A 15547-nucleotide genomic window follows, 5' to 3' on the forward strand; every position below is an offset into this window, starting at 1 on the left:
TATTCAAGTCTAAATTTCTTTCATTAATTTTTACTTCAATCAAATTAATAATTATTCTAGATTGTAAAATCCTTCATCAATCCTAAATCTCAATTATTTGACACCATAATACTTCAATCTAACTACCCAATTGACTTCAAATTTTTTACACAAGTTTACAAAAAATACAACAAAAAAATATACAATTTTCATCCATAAACATGCTATGAAACTCAGAAAATCCTAAAATTTGTAAACTTATTTTTATTTCTCAAAATCTAAATCCACCAACTATATTATTGACTTTGAAAATACTTCAAAATTTTAATATTAATCCAAATAATATGAAACTGACATTCAAAAATTTTCCCTCAAGTTTTCTCTTAAATTCCATTCTCTAATTTGCAAAAGAACCTTTGAATTGTTGTAAGTCATCAGTTTTGTATCCTAAGATTTGTTTTTTGATCAAGATTCATAATTAGTCTTCTTCAAGTATTATTTTTTGATAATTTGAGGTAATTTTTTGCTTAAATCTATTATTAACTCTCATCTAAATATACTTATTATAATTAATTATTTCATTTATTTTAATTTGAGGTATTTATTTTCCTATAAAGTAAAAAGAGGTTTCTTCTATAAAAGGTAATATAAAGATTAAACTTTTTACTACCATCCTTTTATTTATCTTTATTTTTTTATTATATATTTTTACTAGATTCTTCTATAATAACATCTAAAATTTTATTTTCATCTTATAGACATGTTATCATACAACAACATTTATTAATATCATATCTACTATCGTATTATAAAAAAATTATATAATAAAAATATAATCAAAATAAAATTTTAATTAATATTTAATTATCTTAATTTAATAATAATTCAAGTCATTTAAACGTAGCTTTTATAAAAGCCTCTTAGTTTATTTTTTTGTCTTAACAACTAATAAATTAATGGTTGGTTAATAACTTTATCTTTTAGGTTGTAAAAATTCTTTTATTGTCTTAGAAAGGCCATAAATTAATAAAAATAGAATAAAAGAGATTAATAATTAATATAATTGATACTAGGATTAAATTGAGGATAGAATCGGGCTAAATTATCTTTAAGATAGGTTGGATTAATATCCAAGAGTCAACCGTTTATAAAATAGGTTTGAAATTAGATCTCTAGCCTTTAAAATGACCACCTAAGATATAGTATGGGGGTATTTGGAAATCAGAAATTAAGATTAGAGAGCTAACTTCAAGATTTTTTCAAAAACGTAAGGCTTATTTTATAGGATTTAGGATGATTTTACGATTATTCTTCAAAGCCAGGGTTTGTATTGGTGACTTTGGATTTATGCAATACAATTAGGGCTAGCACTCTCAACTAGTTCATGCAATTGGTGTTATATCTATAATTCAAAATTTGATAGTATTTGGTTGATTGGATGTATTAAGTTTATATTAATCTAATAATATAGTTGAGAGATCTGATTTTTGGTACAAGAAAGTATTGGAAGTTGGCAGTTTGAGATTGGATAGAATTCTTATAATGTATGAAGATTTATTAGTAAAAATAAGGTAAAATTTTTGCATGATATTAGAAGATTTTAAGATCAAGATATGTGATTTTGAGCTAGAGTTAATAATAGAAGAAGGAGAAATTACTACTAGAATATTTGCATTAACTTTTGAAATGCTGACTAAGTGCCATTAATGGTTATTTGGATGCTTTCTCACAAATTTTTAAGTTGGATTGAGCTGAATTTTTTTTGAACATGTAGAAGATTTATAATGACATTTGTAAGTAAAATTTTGTACCAAATAAGTAGTCAGATTAAGATTTACAGCTTGTTGAAGCTCACTAACTAGGATTAAGGCTTACAATGAGAAATCAAAATTACCTAATTATAAAAGTAATAAGGTAATTAAAGTTTTTATATGATTTAGATTAGTAAAAAAAATATCTTTGAATAATTTATATTGGCTCTAAGTACTTTTAAATTTAAATTTGAATTATATTCTACTTATATGGGTGAAACCTATTAGGATTTTTTAGATACTTGTAAAATATAACTTCACCTTCCATAGCTAGGTGCCTTGTGCATTTCCAAACAAGAAAATATATAATATGATATTGCACCAATGAACAAAATATTTCAACTTATTTTGGCATCACCTTAAATCTAAGACTTCTTCAACTGCAAACTCTTGATAATTATCTACTTCTATAGAAGAAAGTGACATTTCTTTTTAAGATATTTTTTTTCTTATATGGCTTAAGAAGAGACATGTGGAATAAAAAATAAAACTTTATAGACTTTGATAGGTATAATTGATAAGCAATAGAATTGATTTGTTCACAAATATGAAAAAGACTAAGTCTATAATAATCTAACTATAATGGATATATTTCTACTATAATTATTACGTAGATAATATGAATAAATAGAATTAAATAAAAGTAGATTAATTTCATAATACCTTCTAGAAAAGCTTTTTAAAAGCTTTACAAATATTTTTTTGACTTTATATGTATTGTAATTGATTAATAGATTAGAAATTTGATCAATAAGCTAAAATCAAGAATACAATGGTAAGTATATCAGAGCTTTGTCTTTTCTTGATTAAGAGTGGATTATTTTTTTTCTTAATAAAACTTAAATATATTATGAATTATAGATTACCTTCTTTTAAATTGATATTATCTTTAGTATTTATTTTTTAAGTTTTTTTTTCTATTTATTTTAAGAAATATTAGACATCTTTCTTTCTTTAAGCTTTATCATAGCAGAGCTCCTTAAAATGAAAAGCGCAATGACATAAATGTAAGAACAATTAATAGAGTTAATGCTTGCAATGCATCAATTCAATTTATTACCGTAGGGAGCAACAAAAATGGGAAGGAGCAAAGATATAGATATCATTGAAGTTGCTTCAATATTTGTACCAAATTATGTCTCTTTTCTTATGATAGAATATCCTTCTAATATTAGAGAACTAAAGATTGTACTATTTGAAAAGTTTGATGGTACAAGATCCAAGTTTCAAGGATTCATCAATCAAATACAACTTGTGATTGAACTTCAATCCCAAAGCTATCCAGCTCTAAGTTCGAAAGTTAGATTCATTGGTACACTCCTTTCAAGTTCAATATTATCATAATTTTTATCTTTTTTTGAAAGACAAGATTCAATATTGGATAATTTAGAGGCTTTTTTGACAAAGTTTTGATCCATATATGGAAAGCATGATACAATTTGTAATGCAATCAATAAGGTTTATAATTTGTAATAAGATAATTGATTGATAACGTTATATACTTTATAATTTTGAAAATTTTTAATTAATATTAAATAGAATGATGTTGTACTTAATAGCCAAATTTTCTATGAATTACAATGTGAAGTAAAAAATTGATGCGCAACTTATCTGATTTTCAAACATTGAATCAAGCAATTGACTTTGTTGTAAGGTGTGATAGTTGATTTTTTGAAATTTGATCTAAGAATTGTATAAGTATACCTTAACATTACAATAATTCAATGACAATACTAATATCTTTTCAACATGTATATTTAAAAGTAGAGGATATGCAAATTGATATCGTATATTTTAAACTTCTTACTAAGTAAGAAAAGACTTGTTGTTGTCAGAAAGGATTGTACTTATATTGTAGAGAATCTAAGTAGATTACCTATTATTTTTTAAAGAAGAAACGCAATTATAAAATAAAGAGTATGGCCATCAAAGAAGATAGTATGTTGAAAAAAAAATTTGTCTAGCTACAATAGAAATCATGCAGCTTGAATCTTATACAACATCTAGTTAAGGTCCTATTCTTTCTTCAAAACCCTCTTCTTGTTTTATAATAATTATTATTTTAAGACCTAAATATTACAAAGTCTTTGCTTTATTAGATTTAGAAACCTCAACATGTTCTTTAGATGAAGAATTTGCTAAAAAATATAGCATATCTTTAGTAAAGAAAATTAAACTTATTCATGTAGAAGTCATACATGATTTTCCATTGTCTTTAAGAAATATTATTTATGAAATCTTTTCTATAGAAATAATAATTAATGGTCATATTAATTTTATAATATTTAACATCATTAGATCTTCTTTTAATCTAATTATTTTAGATTTATTATTGTTAAAAAAATATAATCCAAAAATAGATTAAATTTCTTATAGTCTTAACTTTTTTGAAAGTATAAATAAGAATATAGTTAATCAAGTAGAAAGTCATAAGTATGGTATTACTAAACCTATATTTATAGATATAAGAATTTTCTTATATGCTATAAAAGAAGGATTATCTTGTGTTATTTATGTTGCATCTATTTTTAATAGTGAAAAGGCTTCAAGTGGCATTCTAAGCCAATATCAAGATTTTTAAGATGTATTTGAAAAGAAGAATGTAGATATTCTACCAAAACATTGTTCCTATGAATACTTAATTGACCTTCAAGAAAGAATTCAACTATCATTTGGACCAATTTATAATTTATCATAAAATGAGTTGGCTAAATTCAAGAAGTATATTGAAGAAAATTTGGCCAAGAACTTCATATGCCATTTCAAATCTCCAATAGGAATTTAAATTTTATTTGTGAAGAAAAAAAATAGATTATTGTGGATGTATGTTGATTATCAAGGACTCAACAAAATCACCATCAAGAATAAATATCCGCTATTTTTGATATCTGGACTTCTTGATTAATTGAATTAAGCTAAGATCTATATAAATATAGATCTACAAAAAATATACAATCTAGTACACATCAAAGAAGAAGATTAATAGAAGACTATATTTTGAATAAGGTATGGACATTTTGAATACAACATCATGCCTTTTGGACTTACAAATGCACCAACAACTTTCTAATATCTAATGAATGATGTTTTTTCAGAGTTTTTAGATGACTTTATTGTTTTTTATTTAGAAGATATTTTAATCTATTTTAAGAATACAAAAGAATATAAACTTCATATTTATTGTGTATTACAAAAACTAATAGATGCAGGACTCTATGCTAAGATAAAAAAGAGTGTATTTGATACTATTCAAGTTGACTTCTTAGGATTATCATTTCAAATGATGGACTTATGATGGATCTTAAGAAAGTTTAAACTATTATAGATTGAAAGATTCCAATAATGATAAGAAATATTTAATATTTTTTGAGATTTGTTGATTATTACCAGATCTTTATCAAGAACTTCTTTCAAATTATAGTCTATTTATATATTTGACTTATAAAGACAAATTTCAATAGAATCAAGAAGTAGAAGAAGCATTTGAAGCTTTGAAGACAACCTTTATTTTTGTACCAATATTATATTACATTGACTTTTTTAAGCTATTCTTTATAGAACCAGATACATTGGACTTTACTTTGGATGTTGTATTATTAAAAATAGAAACAAATGATAAAATTCATCCAATAGATTTTATTTAAGAAAATTTTTAATAGTGGAGATCAACTATGAGATTCACAATAAAGAACTTCTTGCAATTGTGGATTTTTTTCAAGAATGGTGTTGTTATCTACAAGATACTTCTAATCTAATTATTATTTATATCAACCATAAGAATCTTAAATATTTTATATCAACACATTTTTTGAATTATTGCCAGATCTATTGAAGCATGTCTTTATTAAGATTTGATTTTAAGATCACTTATTGATTCAAAATAAAATAAGATTTATTAAATGGCCTTTTTAGACATTATTATCTTATACTAGAAGAAAAAGATACTTCTTTTGATCAACAAAGAATGATTCTCTTGAAGTCCAAGTATTTTCATCTTTGAGCAATAAAATCAATATTAATTGTTGATTCAATCCTTGTTAAACAAATTCAATTAAGTATATTCTTTAAACTTTTCATTCATGATATCAAGAATCCTTCTTTTAAGTTTCATCATATTTCCAAGTTTAAATCAAAAATAACCTACTCTATTTATAATGATGCCTATACATTCCAAAAAGAGAAGTATATTTATATATTCTTCAAGTATATCATAACTTTTTAATGATTAGATATTTTGGATACAACAAGACTTTAAAATTTATATCTAGAGATTTTTGGTAGCCACAAATATGAAAGGCAATAAAAGACTTTGTCTAGACATGTAACGTTTATTCAAAATCAAAAGTTCTTCATCATCAATCCTATAGACTTCTCCAACCATTATCCATTCTAAAACAACTATAGTCTTTTGTTTCTATGGATTTTATAATAGATCTTTCAATTTCAAATTCTTATGAATCTATATTTATAATAATAAATTATTTCACAAAGATGGCATATTTTGTACCTTGTACAAAAGCTATCACATGTGAAAAAATAGCCAAGTTTATCCTTGACAACATCTATTGCTATTATGGATTGTCTAAAGATATCATATTTCATAAGAGAATTAAATTTGTATTAAGATTTAAAAAATACTTTTTAAGTTTTTAAAAGTGGACATAAAACTATCTTTAACTTTATATCTTCAAATTGATGGACAAATAAAGCATATAAATCAAGTTTTGGAGCAGTATTTGTAGTATGTCATGAATTATCAATCAGATGATTGAATAACTCTTTTGCTATTGGTAGAATTTGCTTATAATAATGTGGTATATTTTTTTATGCAACAAATATTTTTTTTTATTAATTATGATTATCATCTACAACTTCATGCTTTTGACTTTTAAAAAATTAATAATTTTGAAGCAAAAGATTTAACAAATCATTTACTTCAACTACATACAATAATAAAGGTACCACTAGAAGAGGCTCAAGAACAACAAAAGAGCAACGCAAATGCTTATCATAAGAAACAACCTTATTCTACATTGGTGATAAGATATAATTACTATGTTATAATATTAAAACTATTTGTCCTTGTGACAAGTTGGATTATCATAAACTTAGACCATTTCCTATTTGTAAACAAGTCAATCTAGTTGCTTATGGATTATATCTATTAAAGTCTATGTAAATCCATTCTATATTTCACACGTCTTTTTTAAAGCCATATAAGATAGTAAATATTCCAAAAAAATGATAAATACTACCACCTTTTATAGAAGTGGATAATAATCAAGAATTCAAGATGGAAGAAGTCTTAGATTTAAGGCAATGCCAACATAGGTTAGAATATCTTTTTCATTGGTGTCGATATAATATTAACAAATATACATCGGAGCTAGTAAAAAATCTTACAAATGTAGCAAAGGTCAAAGCTTTTTATCAATAAATTTTATAAAAATCAAAATAAAGGATAGAAAATCTTTGCTATAAAAGAAACTCAATTTAGAAAAGATTGCATTCTACCTTCTATCTTTGTTTGTAGTTTCTGTATAATTGTCGCATTAAAGAGATAAAAAATCAATAACTAGCAAATTCAACTCAAGAGACATCATTTGCTAACTTGTGGAAGAAGACATTATAATTATTTCAGCCTTCAAGATGACATAAGAAAAATGAAGACCTTCAAGAAAAATATGTTTTTTTTCAAATAGATTGTGAGATACAATGCATTTGGTATGATGACTTAAGAAGAGACTTTTGATATCTGGTGATTTTATTGGAGATAAAATAATTCATGATCATATTAAAAATATTTTTTTTGAAAAAAGTTATAAAGATTTCAACAATGATCAAATGAGAGGATAATCTTCCTATCTTAAAATAGAATATTATAGATTACTGAGAGGATGTATTAACTACCTTCAAAGAAAACAAAGATCAAAGTATGTGGTAAATATAATTTGCCACATCTTAGACTTTTTCAACATGTGATCACTGCTCCGTGTCAATCTTGACTCTAGAAGAAGAGATAATTTCATAAATTTATATCTATTATAATTGTTATTGATGTAATACAAATAAGTAGAAGTAGATAAAAGTAGATTAATTTCGTAATATCTTTTGTAGAAGCTTTTTAAAAGCTTCTTAGACAATATTTTGACTTTACATGTATTTATAGTTTATTGATAGGTTAGAACCTTGGTCAACAAGCTAAGTATGTACTACATGTATTGGTATCTTGTAAAACAAGCTAATTATATGGCTTCCATATAAAAAACTTATCTTAAAAATTAAGATATATATTATGTAAAGTCAACACATTTTTAGAGGTCCTATAAAATATTGCCATATAGATCCTAGATAGATATTATATATAGAGATAAGAGTGAAGCCTTTTTCATTCTTGTCAACTCCTTTCTAATTTCTAATCTAGTTTCAAGAGTTTTTAGTTTCTTTGTCTTTTAGCAATAGCCATTGGAGTTTTTTTTTAATATATATATATATATATATATATATATATATATATATATATTTATTTTTTATTTTTTCATATTTCTTTAAAAAAATCTCATTTGTTTATTTTTTTTCATTAATTTTTTGTCCTTAATACCAACTTGTTATAAAGATAAGTAGTCTTGTTGAGTCCTCTATAATCCACATACATTCGTAGAGATCCATCTTTTTTCTTCACAAATAAGATAGTAGCTCCTGCTGCAAATTTAGAATGCAATATGAAGTTCTTTGCCAAACCCTCATCAATGTATTCCTTTAAAGCAACCAACTCATTCTGTGATAAGCTATAGATTGGTCCGAATGGAGGTTGAGCTCCTTCTTGCAGATCAATTGAACAATCATAAGATCAATGCTCAGAAAGAATATCTGCATTCTTCTTTTCAAAAACATCTTGGAATTCTTGATATTGCTTAGAAATACCACTCGACGTAATTTCATGATAAGAAATAGGTGTAGCATATAAAACAAAAGATAATCCTTCTTTTGCAGCATGCAGTCAAGGACAAAAATATGATAAAGATAAATAAATAAGTGAGACTTCTCTCAAAGAAAGATGATAAAATAGAAATAACTTGATATGTATATTAAGAAAGAAACTAGAATGGCTATTGCCAAAAGTCAAGAAAACTAGAGATCCTTGAAGCTAGACTCGAAGCAAGAAAGGAGTTGACAAGAGTGAAGAAGGCTTCACTCTTATCTCTATATATACTACCTTATTAGGGGCTATGTGGCGACGTTCTATAGAACCTCCAATATGTATTCACTTTGTAAGACACATGCCTTGACTTACAAGGCAAGTTTTTCTACGTGTGGGCTACATAGTTAGCTTGGTCTTTAAGCTAACAATATGTGAGGAACATGGCCAACTTATTCACCACGTTTCTAAATCCAAAAAGACAATTAAAGATACCTATAAAGTCAAAGCAGTATCTATGAAGCTTCTAGAAAGCTTTCATATCAAATACTATAGAATTAACTTATTTTTACATATTTTTACTTACTTCTACCTATTTATACATGTAATTATTGGCTTACATGCATATGTCCATGACATTACCTCCCCTTCTAGGGACGAATTCCACGAGGAGCAGTAATCATATGTTAAAAAAATCTATGATGTGACAAATTGTATTCGCCACATACTTTGATCTTTATTCTCTTTGAAGTTGATTGATAGGGCCTCTCAACCATTAATAGTGTCCCATACCAGGGCAAGAAGACCACCCCGTTATTAGATCATTGTTGAGGCCTTCATAACTTCTTTCGAATAAAACATTTGGAATACCATCAGGAGTTGTTCCTACCTCTAGTAAAATCACCAAACATCCGGAGTCCCTTCCAAGGTCGTGATACTAAATGCATTGTATCTTGCCATCTATTTGAGGAAGAACATGTTGTTCTTAAAGATCTTCATCTCGATTACGTCATCTTGAAGGTTGTGACAATCGTAATGTCTCGTCTGGTAGGTCAGTAAACGAAGGCTCTTGAGTTGAATCCACTGGTTGTTGGTTCTCCATCTCTTAAGCATCACAACTACAAAGAAGCTACAAACAAGAATTGAAAATAAAATGTTATCTTACTTAGATCTTGTTTTTCTTATAAAGAAGGTTTTCATCTTGATTTTGATAGATGTCGTCGATAAAAAGCCTCCACCACCTTTGTTGTATTTACAAGATTTTTTATTGGCTCCCATGTGCATTCACTAATATCATATCTATGCCAATGGATAAGATATTCTAATTTATTTTAGCGCTGCCTTGAATCTAAGACTTCTTCCACTTCAAATTCTTCATTATTGTCCACTTTTATAGGAGGAGGTAGAGCTTGTCTTCTTCTTGGTATGTCTACTATCTTGTATGGTTCAAGAAGAGACATGTGGAATACTGGATTGATTTTCATTGACTCTGGTAGGTGTAAACGATATGCAACTAGATTGATTTGTATAAAAATAAAAAATAGTCCAAGTCTTCGATAGTCCAATTTGTCACAAGGATGAGTGGTCTTGATATTATGATGAACTAACCATATCTTATCATCTATGTGAAATGGTGGTTATTCCTTTCGATAGACATCCGCATTGACCTTTTGTTGTTCTTGAGCTTTTTTTAACTACGCCGTCATCATTGCATGTAGCTCTGACAAATAAATTGTGAAATCTTTTGCAGCAAGATTATCAACTTTTGAAAAATCAAAAATATCAAGTTGTAGATGATAACCATAATTGGTAAAGAAAGGTATTTATTTTGTAGAAGAATGTACCGTGTTATTGTAAGCAAACTCTACCAATGGCAAAAAAATTGTCCAATCATCTTGTTGGTAGTTAATGATACATCTTAAATACTACTCCAAAACTTGATTAACACACTCCATTTGTCCATCAGTTTGAGGATGGAATGCCAAAGATAGTTTTATATCCACTTTTAGAATCTTGAAAAGAGTCCATCAAAATCTTGATATAAATTGAGTTCTCCTATCTGATATAATATCATTAGGTAATTCATGATAACGATAGATATTATCAAGAAAGAGCTTAGTTGTTTCTTCACCTGTGATAAATTTTATACATAGTACAAAATCTGTCATCTTGGTAAAATGATCTACTTTTACGAATATAGAGTCATAAGAACCTGAGATTGGAAGATCTATGATGAAATCCATAGAAATAAAAGACCATGGTTGTTTTGGAATGGGTAATGGCTGAAGAAGTCTATAAGTTTGATGATGAGGAATTTTTGATCTCGAGCAAACATCACAAGATTGTATAAAAGCTTTGACTACTTTCCATATTTGTCGCCACCAAGAATTCCTAGATATTAGTTCCAAAGTTTTATTATACCCAAAATTTCGTGCTACTGAAAAGTCATGATGAGCTTGAAGAACACATAATCAAGCTTCACCTTCTGGAATATATAGGCGTCCCTCAAAATATAGTAGATTCTTCTTGAATTCAAACTTGGAAGTATCATGAGACTTTGAAGGATTTTCCTTAATATCACAAATAAGAAGATTAGAAGACATATTTGACTGAACTTGCTTAATGAAAGTTGAATCAATAGTTAGTGTTGATTTCATTGCTCGAAGATGAAGATGCTTTAGCTTCAAGAAAATTATTTATTATTGATGAAAAGTAGCATCTTCTTTCTTTAGTACAAGGTAAGATCGTCTAGAGAGTGCATTTGATAAACCTTGTTATTTTCTTGGTAATCTTGAATTTGAATCTTGACAAAGACATACTCCAACGAGCTTGGCAATGATTCAAAATACGTGGTGATATAAAATATTCAAGATTCTTGTGTTCCGTATATATAGTGACTAAGCTAGAAGTACCTTTTAGATAATGGTGCCATTCTTGAAACAAATCCACGATTGCAAGAAGTTCTTTATTGTAGATCTTGTAGTTGATCTCGAGTACAAAAAATTTTTTGGAATGAAAAGCTATTGGATGAAATTTATTATCTATTTCCATTTGTGACAATACGAGAACTAAAGCAAAGTCTGATGCATTTGTTTCCATAAAAAAAGGCTTAAAAAAATTGATGCGATACAAGATTGGTGTACGAACAAAGGTTGTCTTCAAAGCTTCAAATACTACTTCTGCTTCTTGATTCTATTGAAGTTTGTCTTTGCAAGTGAAACGTGTAAGTGGAGCTGCAACTTGAGAGAAGTCTTTGATGAAGACCCGATAGTAGTTGGAAAATCCCAAAAAGCATTAAATATCCCTTATCATTTTTGAGATCTTCCAATCCATAATAGTTTGAACTTTCTTAGGATCCATCATAAGTCCATTATTTGAAATGATGTATTCTAAGAAGTCAACTTAAGTAGTGTGAAATACACACTTTTCTACCTTGGCATAAAGTCTTGCATCTCTTAAATTTTGTAATACTTGGCAAACATAAAGTTTCTTTTTTTCTAAGTTCTTAGAATAGATTAAGATGTCATCTAGGTAATAGACAACAGAATCATCTAAAAACTCCCGAAAGACATCATTCATTAGATGTTGGAATGCTGTTGGTGCATTTGTAATTCCAAAAGGCATGACGTTGTATTCAAAATATCCATACCTTGTTTGAAATGCAGTCTTCCATTCATCTCCTTCTTTGATGTGTACCAAATTGTATGCTCTCCGTAGATCTATTTTTGTATAGATCTTAGCTTGATTCAAGTGATCAAGAAGTTTACATATCAAAAGTAGCGGGTACCTATTTTTGATAGTGATTTTGTTGAATCCTTGATAATCAACACATATCCACAATGATCCATTTTTTTTCTTCACAAATAAAATTGGAGTTCTAGTTGGAAATTTGGAATGGCGTATGAAGTTCTTGGCCAAATTCTCTTCAATATACTCCTTGAGTTCAGCCAACTCATTTTGAGATAAATTATAGATTGGTCCAAATGGCGGTTGTACTCCTTCTTGAAGGTCAATTGAGCAGTCATTGGGACAATATTTTGGAAGAGTATCCACATTCTTCTTTTCAAATACATCTTAAAAATCTTGATATTGGCTTGTAATACCACTTGAAGTCTTTCCACCAATAGAAACAAGAGTGGTATAAATGATACAAGGTAATCCTTCTTTTGCAGTATGCAAGAAAGCACTTGTACCTACAAATACAGGTTTAATTATATTAGACTTATGACTTTCTACTTGATTAACTACACTCTTAGTTATACTTTCAAAAAAATCAAGACTACGAGAAGTTCAATCTATTTTAGGATCATATTTTTTTAGCCATGATAAACCTAAAATGATTGGATTAGAAAGAGATCTAATGATATTAAATATTACAAAGCTACTATGACTATTAGTTGTTATTTCTATAGGAAGGGTTTTATGAGTAACATCTCCTGAAGACAATGGACGACCATCTATGACTTCTACATGAACAGGTTTAGTTTTCTTTACTAAAAATATGCTATATCTTTTAGCAAATTTTTCATCTAAACATGTTGAGGCTCCTGAATCTAGCAAGGCAGAGGCTTTGAGATGTTTAGGTCCTAGAATAACATTTATTATAAAACATGGAGAGGGTTCTGAGGAGAAGATAGGACCTTCACTAGGTATTGTACAAGGTTCTAGCCGCACGGTCCCTATTATAGCTGGACAAATTTATTTTCTGACATATTATCTTCTTTGATTGTCGTACTTTTTATTTTATGGTTGCGTCACTTCTTTGGGCAATGTTGAGTAGTGTGTTTAGGTTCTCCACAATATAAGCACAATCCTTTCTGATGACGAGGAGTCTTTTCTTGCTCAGTAAGAGGTTTGAAACGTACTACATGAATTTGCATATCCTCTACTTCTGAATGTATGTGTTGAAGAGATGTTGGTGTTACTATTGAATTATAGTAACATTGAGGTCTACTTGTACGGTTCTCAGATCGAAATTCAAAAAGACAATTGTCGTACTTCATAGCAAAGTCAATTGCTTGACTCAATGTTTGAGGATCAAGTCAGTTGAGCATTAAATTTTTTACCTCATATTGTAATCTCTAGAGAAATTGGCTAATAAGTGTAGCATCATTCTACTTAATATCAGTTGTAAGTTGTCGAAATTGTGAAGCATACAATATTATTGATCAAATATCTTATCGTAAAATATGGATCTTATTGGTTGCAACACGAATTGCATCATGTTCTCCATACATGGATCGAAACTCTACCAAAAAAGCCTCTAGATTATGCAATATTGGATCTCGTCATTCAAGAAAAGATGAAAACCATGATAATGCTGAAGTTGAAAGAAGCGTATCAATGAATCTAACTTAGGATCCTGGAGTTGCTTAGTTTTGGGGTCGAAGTTCAATTACTTTGTAATTGTGTTGCTTCTTTAGACAATAGTGAGCAGTGTGCTTAGCTTCTCTTCAATATAAATACAATCCCTCTTGGCGACCTTGAGTCTTTTCATGCTTCATGAGAGGTTTTAAATGTATCATATCAATTTGCATTCGTTTTGGCTTTGATGAATATGTTTCAAAAAACTTGGGAACTGTCGCCATTTCTTGACTTGTTCCTCTCCTATTAAATCTTTGTTCTTAATGCCTTTCAAATAAACAATTGTCACATGTAATAGCTTGAGTAATAAATTGTTCCAAAGATTCTACTTTCGGCATTGTTAATAACAAATCTTTGACACTATCTTTCAATCTATATCATAATTAGTTGATAAGTGTTTTGTCATTCCAATCCATGTTGCAAGCAAGATTTTGGAATTCGATAACATACATAGTGGCTTATTGAAGGACCACTTTAATAATATAGTTGAAAGCATCAATGTTAAGTATACAAGAAAAGTTGAAATCATATGGTTGTAATATTGGAACAGTAATGAGTGCCTCCTTCAACTTATTAAAGGTGCTTTGCTACTTTGATTTTGATTGAAATGGAATATCTTTTTTCAATAGGCTTATTAATGAAGCATCAATATGTGAAAATTATCAAAAAAAACAACAATAAAATCTAACAAGGCTTAAGAATGAATAGATTTTAGAAGCATTTTTGGAGTTTGGTTAATCTTCCATTATTTTCACTATCTTACTCCATATGCATGCCCTCAAAGGACACTACATGCCTTAAAAAGGTGATCTCTGACTTCCAAAGTTTGTACTTTGATTGCTTGTAATAAAAGTGATTATCTTAGAATCAGTACAACACTTCTTATTGATATTGTTTATGCTCTTTAAGGATTTTATTATACACTAGGATACCATCAATAAAGACAATTATATATTTATTAAAAAAGTTCCAAAATAATCTATTCACATGACTCATGAAGGAGGCTAGAGCATTAATGAGGCCAAAAGATAAAACAAGCCCTTCAAAATGTCCATAGTGGATACAAAATATTATCTTTTTTATATCCTATTTTGTAATAGGTATCTGCTAATAGCCATTGCAAAGATTTAATTTACTAAAAATAATTACACTTCAAAGTTGATCAAAAAGATCATCCACATATGAAAATAGATATGCATTCTTGATAGTCTACTTATTGAGGTCTCAATACTCAATGCAAAGTTCAAATCCACCATCTTTTTTGGATGCAAAGAATATAAGTCTTCTCCATAGCAACATGCTTTCTTAAATAAGGTCATTTTCAAAGAATTCTTCCAATAACTTTTGTAGTTCTTTAAGTTCATTTTGTACTAGGCCATAAATTAGCCAACTTGTCGATTTGGCTCTAAGTAATAATTCTATTTGAAAGGAGGTATCTCAATCAAGTAACATGCGATTAGGTAAGTTAGTTGGA

Source organism: Physcomitrium patens, chromosome 12, assembly GCF_059467195.1.
Source record: "Physcomitrium patens ecotype Gransden chromosome 12, ASM5946719v1, whole genome shotgun sequence".
Taxonomy (NCBI): Eukaryota; Viridiplantae; Streptophyta; class Bryopsida; order Funariales; family Funariaceae; genus Physcomitrium; species Physcomitrium patens.